The 7,099-nt window shown below is 34.5% G+C and overlaps 1 long non-coding RNA gene across 12 annotated transcripts in view; it reads right to left on the bottom strand.

Moving 5' to 3' along the window:
- Positions 1,004 to 7,099, bottom strand: part of LOC104717698 — a 15,146-nt gene continuing 9,050 nt past the window's right edge. For 8 of the 12 annotated variants that reach the window (XR_002034612.1, XR_002034616.1, XR_002034613.1 and 5 more), the window contains 3 exons: positions 2,739 to 2,876; positions 2,557 to 2,614; positions 1,004 to 1,307 (listed from right to left, as the gene is read on the bottom strand). This is a non-coding gene — a long non-coding RNA (uncharacterized LOC104717698). The remainder of the gene's footprint in view (positions 1,308 to 2,556; positions 2,615 to 2,738; positions 2,877 to 7,099) is intronic. The other 4 variants (XR_002034611.1, XR_002034610.1, XR_002034609.1 and 1 more) reach the window with 2 other exon arrangements.

Genomic DNA, 7,099 nt, shown 5'->3' on the forward strand with positions numbered 1-7,099 from the left:
ACACAAAATTATTGACAAAAAACTACTCGCACAGGTTACTAATTAAATAATAAAATAATTAAAAGATTACCTACAACCACATATAATAATACCAAATAACAATCCAACGACAAAATGAAAAATAATTTTAATTAAGCACAAGTAACGAGTAAAGCGAGACAACAACTATTACTATACAAATTTAACTTCTAATTCTATATTTTTTTAAAACAAAAAAAGATCATGATGATTTAAATTTATTAAGAATAAAAAAATTGACTACATTATACTAGCTGAAAAAAACGTACAGAAAAAAAAATTAACAAAAGAGCAAAGAAAACATACAAACAACATAAGCAGACGGAAAGAGTAAAAATAACGCCCTCATCTAACTTCCGCGCGTAGCGCGGATCAAATGCTAGTTAGTTACTAAACTTAGCTAGATAATAACAAATAGATACCAGGGTAATTTTGTAGCACATTTATTACAAATTTAGGAAAAAAAATTGTTGTAGCTCTAATGCACATAAAATAAATTGTCACAGATTGTAATAAATAATTTATAAAATAAATATAAATTATAAAAAATAAAATAACTTTTGACCTTTCCATATCCCCTTCTCATTCATATCTTTCTTTTTTTCCTCTTCTTTTAAGTCTTTCATCTCCTCTCCTCTTCGATCTCGTTGCATTGCCTCTTGCTCTCTCTCCTAAGATTTGTGGCTTCACTGACGATCTAGCAACATTGGGAAGGGTTCCCTCAAGAGCAAAGTTGCTTAGCTTCAATTTGCCGCCTTCAAAGAAGGCATAACTTGTGCATAGTTATCGATTTTGTTACTTCTCTGATTGGGTTTTGTGGATCCGATGAAGAAACTGTTCGATAACCCTGATGATTCTTCATTGTGGGCTTCACTGATGTAATATATTATAAAGCGAACTTAGTTTTTGAAATCAACCCCGCACATACGTGCGGGTCGGAACCTAGTAATCTTTAAAAGCTATCATTCTAATAACCAACACCATCTATATATACATTTTCATAACATTTATGAAAAAATTCCTGAAGTTCCACCTTATTTACAACCCTGCCACTGTTTTTATTAGTAAAAATCTAATTTTGGGTTACACGATTACAAAAAAAAATTAGCCCAAGCCCACCCTTTCACGAAAATTACATGACCCACAAACAATTTCCCCCCACACGTTTATCATCAACAATTAAATAGACAGAATTTTCTTGCCTTCTAATCTTCTCCGAGATTTCTGTTTAAACTGCTTGATTTCCAAAAATTTGCTCCAACAATTACGCAACTCCAAAATCAATCAACCTAAACAGAAATAAATTTTAAATATAACATATCCCATAAAGATTCCATAAAAAAAAACAGAAAACATAATTTTCTCTCTAATTACTCGGTTCATCATATCTTTTTGATATCTTAACAAATGTGTTCTATGACCTAATCGGTTTCCCCATAAATAATACCCACCTAAAACGAAGATTATACAGAAGCAAACACATCTAAACATCATTCACATTATGGCTGCTACTTTTGCTTTCTTGAAAGACGTTCGCCCCTACAAAACCTCATGGAGGGTTCAAGTGAAGGTCATCTATTCATGGCGTCTAAATACCGAAAACACTGGTGAAACACTTGAGTTGGTTTTGTCAGACTCGATGGTAAGTTCTACTGTTTATGTTTACGAAACATATTATTATTTTTTATTACTAATGCATCTTATGTCTTTCATTCTTGCAGAGTAAAAAGATTCATGCATCAGTGAAGAAATAATTGGTAAACAAATATGTGAATAGGCTTCCTATTGGTAACTAGGTTTTCATTGAGACATTTGCTCTTAGCTATGCAACTAGTCAATTCAGACCAACCACACATCTATACAAGATGTCATTTACCAATGGAACTATGGTCATGGATAGTGACCATGTTTCTGATGCTAGCTTCCTTACCTTAACTAAGTTCAAATTCATCCACAATGGTCAAGCTAATCCCCACATATTTGTTGGTAAGTATCTATATAGATACATTTGTTTTGCAAGACATAAAAACAATTTATTCAAACAAAGTATTAAAAATGCTCAACTATATATATTGTCAACACTCAATCAGCAGAGAAATGCGTATTCAATTTACATCAAATCTATTTAAATATATGTATCCCATAACTGTCTCCTTTTAAGTTGTAATTGAAACCAACTATCTATATTTCCTACTCAATCAAATATTTGATTCTAACTAATGAATCGTATACTTTTCTTAGTAGACAACTACTGAAAATAATTACTCAAACCAAAGATGAGGACTGAAATAAACATCTTCTAATCATCCACATCTTATCATCTTCGACCTAATTCTAAAAAAATAAACAGCCACCATGAAAAACAAAAAGGATCCTTCTCTCTCGGATTGCAATTCTAATTCTAACCCTTCCAAAAAAACCCGGTTCATTCAAACTACTACTCCTAATAGTCAGATTACTCAATCAAATCCATGTAATAGTAATGGTTCTGTTCTTCTAAGTACAACTTTTAGCAGGGTTTTAAACGATATTACCAACCTTGGTCATTCTTCTACTGGTCATTTTAGGACACCAACATCTCTTCAACAGTCCAATCCTGCCAAAAAAACACAAAATGCTCTGGGTGATTTACTACACACATACTTGCATGAGTATCCTTACTATTTTCTAATCTTCATTGCGACATACATAAACTAAATTATGAGAACTAATGTCATTACCAGGTTCAAGTTCTTTCTCGGGGATGCATTCACCTGAAAATAACAGCTCCAGATTGACTCAGAAATCCTCAATAGATGTTCTCACGAACATCACCAATCTACAGCTCCGGGTTGCTCCAACATAAACAATTCCTTCTGCTGATATCCACAATAAACAAGAAGGTTAATGCTTGCCTCAAATCCCTTTTAAACACCAAATACTCATACATATAAATTGACTCAATTGATCTTGACCAATGTGCTGCTAAGACATTATTCATAAGGAACCAGAAACAATCAAAGCATGGCACAACAGTCGACATGTTTCCTATTAGAAATTTGCAAGAAGAATTTCTAAATGCATCATCCACGGCTTTTATGCAAGGTAATCTATATATACACAACTTTATATATAGCTAGGGATGTTGTCATGGGAAAATTATAAAACTTTGTGATTCTTAAAGGGTAAGAGAAAAAACCCGATGGGTACCCATATTCCTATAGGGTAAACCCGTGTAAGACTCTGCAGTTTCGGGTACCCGCCCGTTTTAAACCCATATTTTTTTTAATTGAAAAAACAGGTCCGCATACCCAACATTATACCTGGGTTCCGGGTACCCAGTGGGTTTTAACCCACTTTTAACATCCATATATATAGCCATATATAGTTATCATCTTTTCTATAAGCCATGGTTATGCGACATAATATTTTAACTGTTAACGGTGACAAATAGGTCAAACTTCATGTTCTATGAACTATGAACAATTAGTGGAGAGTAATACTGATGATGAAAGCATGGACCAGTTCAACGATGAGAGTTTTAGTGACAGTGAAACTGCAGAGGAACAGTCCTACTATATTAGTACAACTAACGATGAAACTGAACAGTACCCTGATGAAGAAACTGAAATTCCAAGCGATGCTAATATTGAAACCCAGAATACTACCGAACAATTCACTGACGTATCACATCAGATCGCCAGAAGTGAAGAACATGTAAAATTCATGGCTAAAGTGGATCAAATGTTGCAGAAAATAAGAGAAAAAGAATCAGCTGATCAGAAATCCTTCAACAAAAGAGAAGAGGTCGACCACGTTTGCAAAAAAATTTAAATTGTGAAACATCAAATTCTAAGAAATCAGGTATCAATCATTTCTATGATGTTCGAATAAGATTTTTGTTTCGAGTAATATATTTACTGTTTAGGGAACTCTTTCTTTTTTCCCAGATTATCTTGACCACGGTGATGCTACATACAAGTGTAAGTATTGTGGTGCCTTCATGTGGTATGATGAGCGTATAAACAAAAGTATGAGCCAAAAAGACCCAACATTTACACTATGTTGTGGTCAAGGAAGTGTGAAATTACCCTTTCTAAAAGAATCTCCAGAGCTTATCAAGAAATTGCTCAAAGGGAATGATGCAATGAGCAGAAACTACAGAGAAAATATTAGAATCTTTAATATGATTTTTGCCATGACTTCTCTTGGTGGAAAGGTGGACCAATCTATGCCAAAAGGGAAAGGTCCTAACATGTTTCGATTGCAAGGAAGAAACTATCATTTGATTGGCAGTTTAAAACCGGATGAGGGTGACTATGCTAAGTATTCACAACTATATATAGTTGATACTGAAAACGAAGTAGATAACAGAGCTACTGTAGTCAAGTAATCTTTCTATCTAGGTTTGAAATAAATATGTTTTAGTTACTTCACTATACTTATAATTGTTAAATCGTGTTTTGCCTCTTTCTGTAGCAAGGGAAAAAATTCAAAGGCAACCGCAGGGAAGCAAAAACTTAATAAAGAAGTCATCGAAGTCCTAATGAAAATGCAAAATGATGTAAACCCTTATGTCAAAATTTTCAGATGCGCTAGAGAGAGGTTTCAATCAACTACTGATGAGCCATTTCACATGCGTATTGTCGCTGATCGAAAAGGTGTTGATGGGAGGATATACAGTATGCCTACAACATCAGAGGTAGCAGCTTTAATACCTGGGGATTTAAAAAAAAAAAATGCCTGACTGTGATATAGTCATTCAAGAGAAGAGTACTGGTCACTTGCAGAGGATTAGCCAAATTCATATCTCCTATTTAGCTCTACAATATCCTCTCATTCTATGCTATGGTGAGGATGGTTTCAGGCCTGGTATTGAGAAATGTTTTCAGAAAGCCAACAACAAGAAGAAGAAATGTATTAGCATGAGGCAGTGGTTCGCATTCAGGATTCAAGAAAGGGAAAACGAGTCTCATACTTTGTTGCATTCTAAGAGGTTGTTCTAGCAGTTTCTTTGTGATTCTTACACCACAATCGAATCAAACAGACTATCTTACATCAAGTTTAATCAGTCAAAACTAAGATGCAAGAACTACAGCTCCATTAAAGAGGCAGCGGCAGCTGGAACAACTACTATGGGTGAAGAAGGTAACCAAATTAATATACCTTCTTCTTTCACCGGTGGACCTTGGTATATGGTTCAAAGCTACTATGACGCAATGGCAATCTGTAAACATTACGGATTTCCTGACCTATTTATCACCTTCACATGGAATCCTAAGTGGCCAGAGATAACAAGATATTGCCAATCAAGAGGTCTAACTGCTGATGATAGACCGGATATTGTTGCAAGGATATTCAAAATCAAGTTGGATTCTTTAATGGTAGATTTGACAAAAAGGAATATGCTAGGAAAGACAGTTGCGTGTAAGTTTTTTCTTTTATGTACTTGAGGTTTTATTACTGTTTTTATATTTTTGTAGATACTAAATTGTTATTTGTTTCTACTATTTCAGCTATGTATACTGTCGAATTTCAGAAGAGAGGATTACCACATGCTCACATTCTCTTATTCATGGCTCCTCAAAGTAAGCTACCAACGGCTGACGACATTGACAAGATTATTTATGCAGAAATTCCAGATAAAGAGATAGAGCCAGAGCTCTATGAAGTTGTTAAAAATTCAATGATTCATGGCCCATGTGGTTCAGCTAACAGGAATTCTCCGTGTATGGTTGATGGATCATGTTCAAAGAAGTACCCAAAAAAACATCAAGATATTACAAAGGTTGGTGGTGATGGTTATCCTGTTTATAGAAGGAGGAGAACAGAAGACTACATTGAGAAGGGTGGTATTAAATGTGACAATAGGTATGTTGTGCCTTATAATAAGAAGCTCTCTCTTCGTTATCTAGCTCATATCAATGTGGAATGGTGTAACCAGAATGGTTCTATTAAATACTTATTTAAGTATATCAACAAAGGCCCAGATCGTGTTACGGTCATTGTTGAGCCTGTTGGTCAGTCTAATACAAATGAAACTGTAACTCCTGGCGAATCACCAAATACCAATGAGAAAAAGAAGAATGAAATCAAAGATTGGTTTGATTGCAGGTAGTTTTGATACACTTAAACTTCAATCCGCCTATTTGATTCTTTTATCACTATCTAACTTGGGTCCTATCTTTCTAGATATGTATCTGTTTTAGAGGCAATTTGGAGGATTTTCAAGTTTCCACTTCAAAATAGATCTACACCAGTTCAGAGACTGTCTTTTCATGTCGAAGGGAAGCAACCTGCTTATTTTGATGGGAAGGCTCATATTAATGATGTTCTGGAACGTATACTTAATCAAGATTCACAGTTCATGGCTTGGTTGACTTTGAATAGGAAGAATGCTGTTGGAAAGAATGGGAAACGAGCTCGAGATCTTCTATATGCTCAAATTCCAGCATATTTTATTTGGGATGGAAATAATAAGCAGTTTAAGAAGAGATCAAAAGGTTTTTCGTTGGGTCGTATTAACTACGTTCCTAGAAAAATGGAAGATGAATACTATATGAGGGTGCTTCTTAACATTGTCAGAGGACCTTGCTGTTTTGATGACATCAAGACATATAACAGTGTTGTATACAAATCGTACAACGAAGCATGTTTTGCACGTGGAATTTTAGATGATGATCAAGTTTTCATAGATGGTTTGATTGAAGCAGGACAGTATTGTTTTGGGATTATATGAGAAATTTTTTTGATATGCTTCTTCTATCAGATTCTCTTGCTAGACCGGAACATGTATGGTCTCAAACATGGCACCTTTTATCCGAGGATATAGAAACAAAAGAGAGAGAACAGTACAACAATCCAGGTAATTATGTATTGTAAATATGATCTCTTAATTTCCCTAAAATTAGAACCATTTGATTAGGAATACTATTTTGTTTCTCTACTGACACCGACATAAATTTTTGCAGAACTGACTCTGACAGAAGCTGAGATTAGAAACTACACTCTTCAAGAAATTGAAATGATTATGTTGTTTAATGGTGGAACTCTCAAAGACATTGCGCATTTCCCTCAACCATCACTTGAAGATATTGATAAT

Source organism: Camelina sativa, chromosome 2, assembly GCF_000633955.1.
Source record: "Camelina sativa cultivar DH55 chromosome 2, Cs, whole genome shotgun sequence".
Classification (NCBI taxonomy): domain Eukaryota; kingdom Viridiplantae; phylum Streptophyta; class Magnoliopsida; order Brassicales; family Brassicaceae; genus Camelina; species Camelina sativa.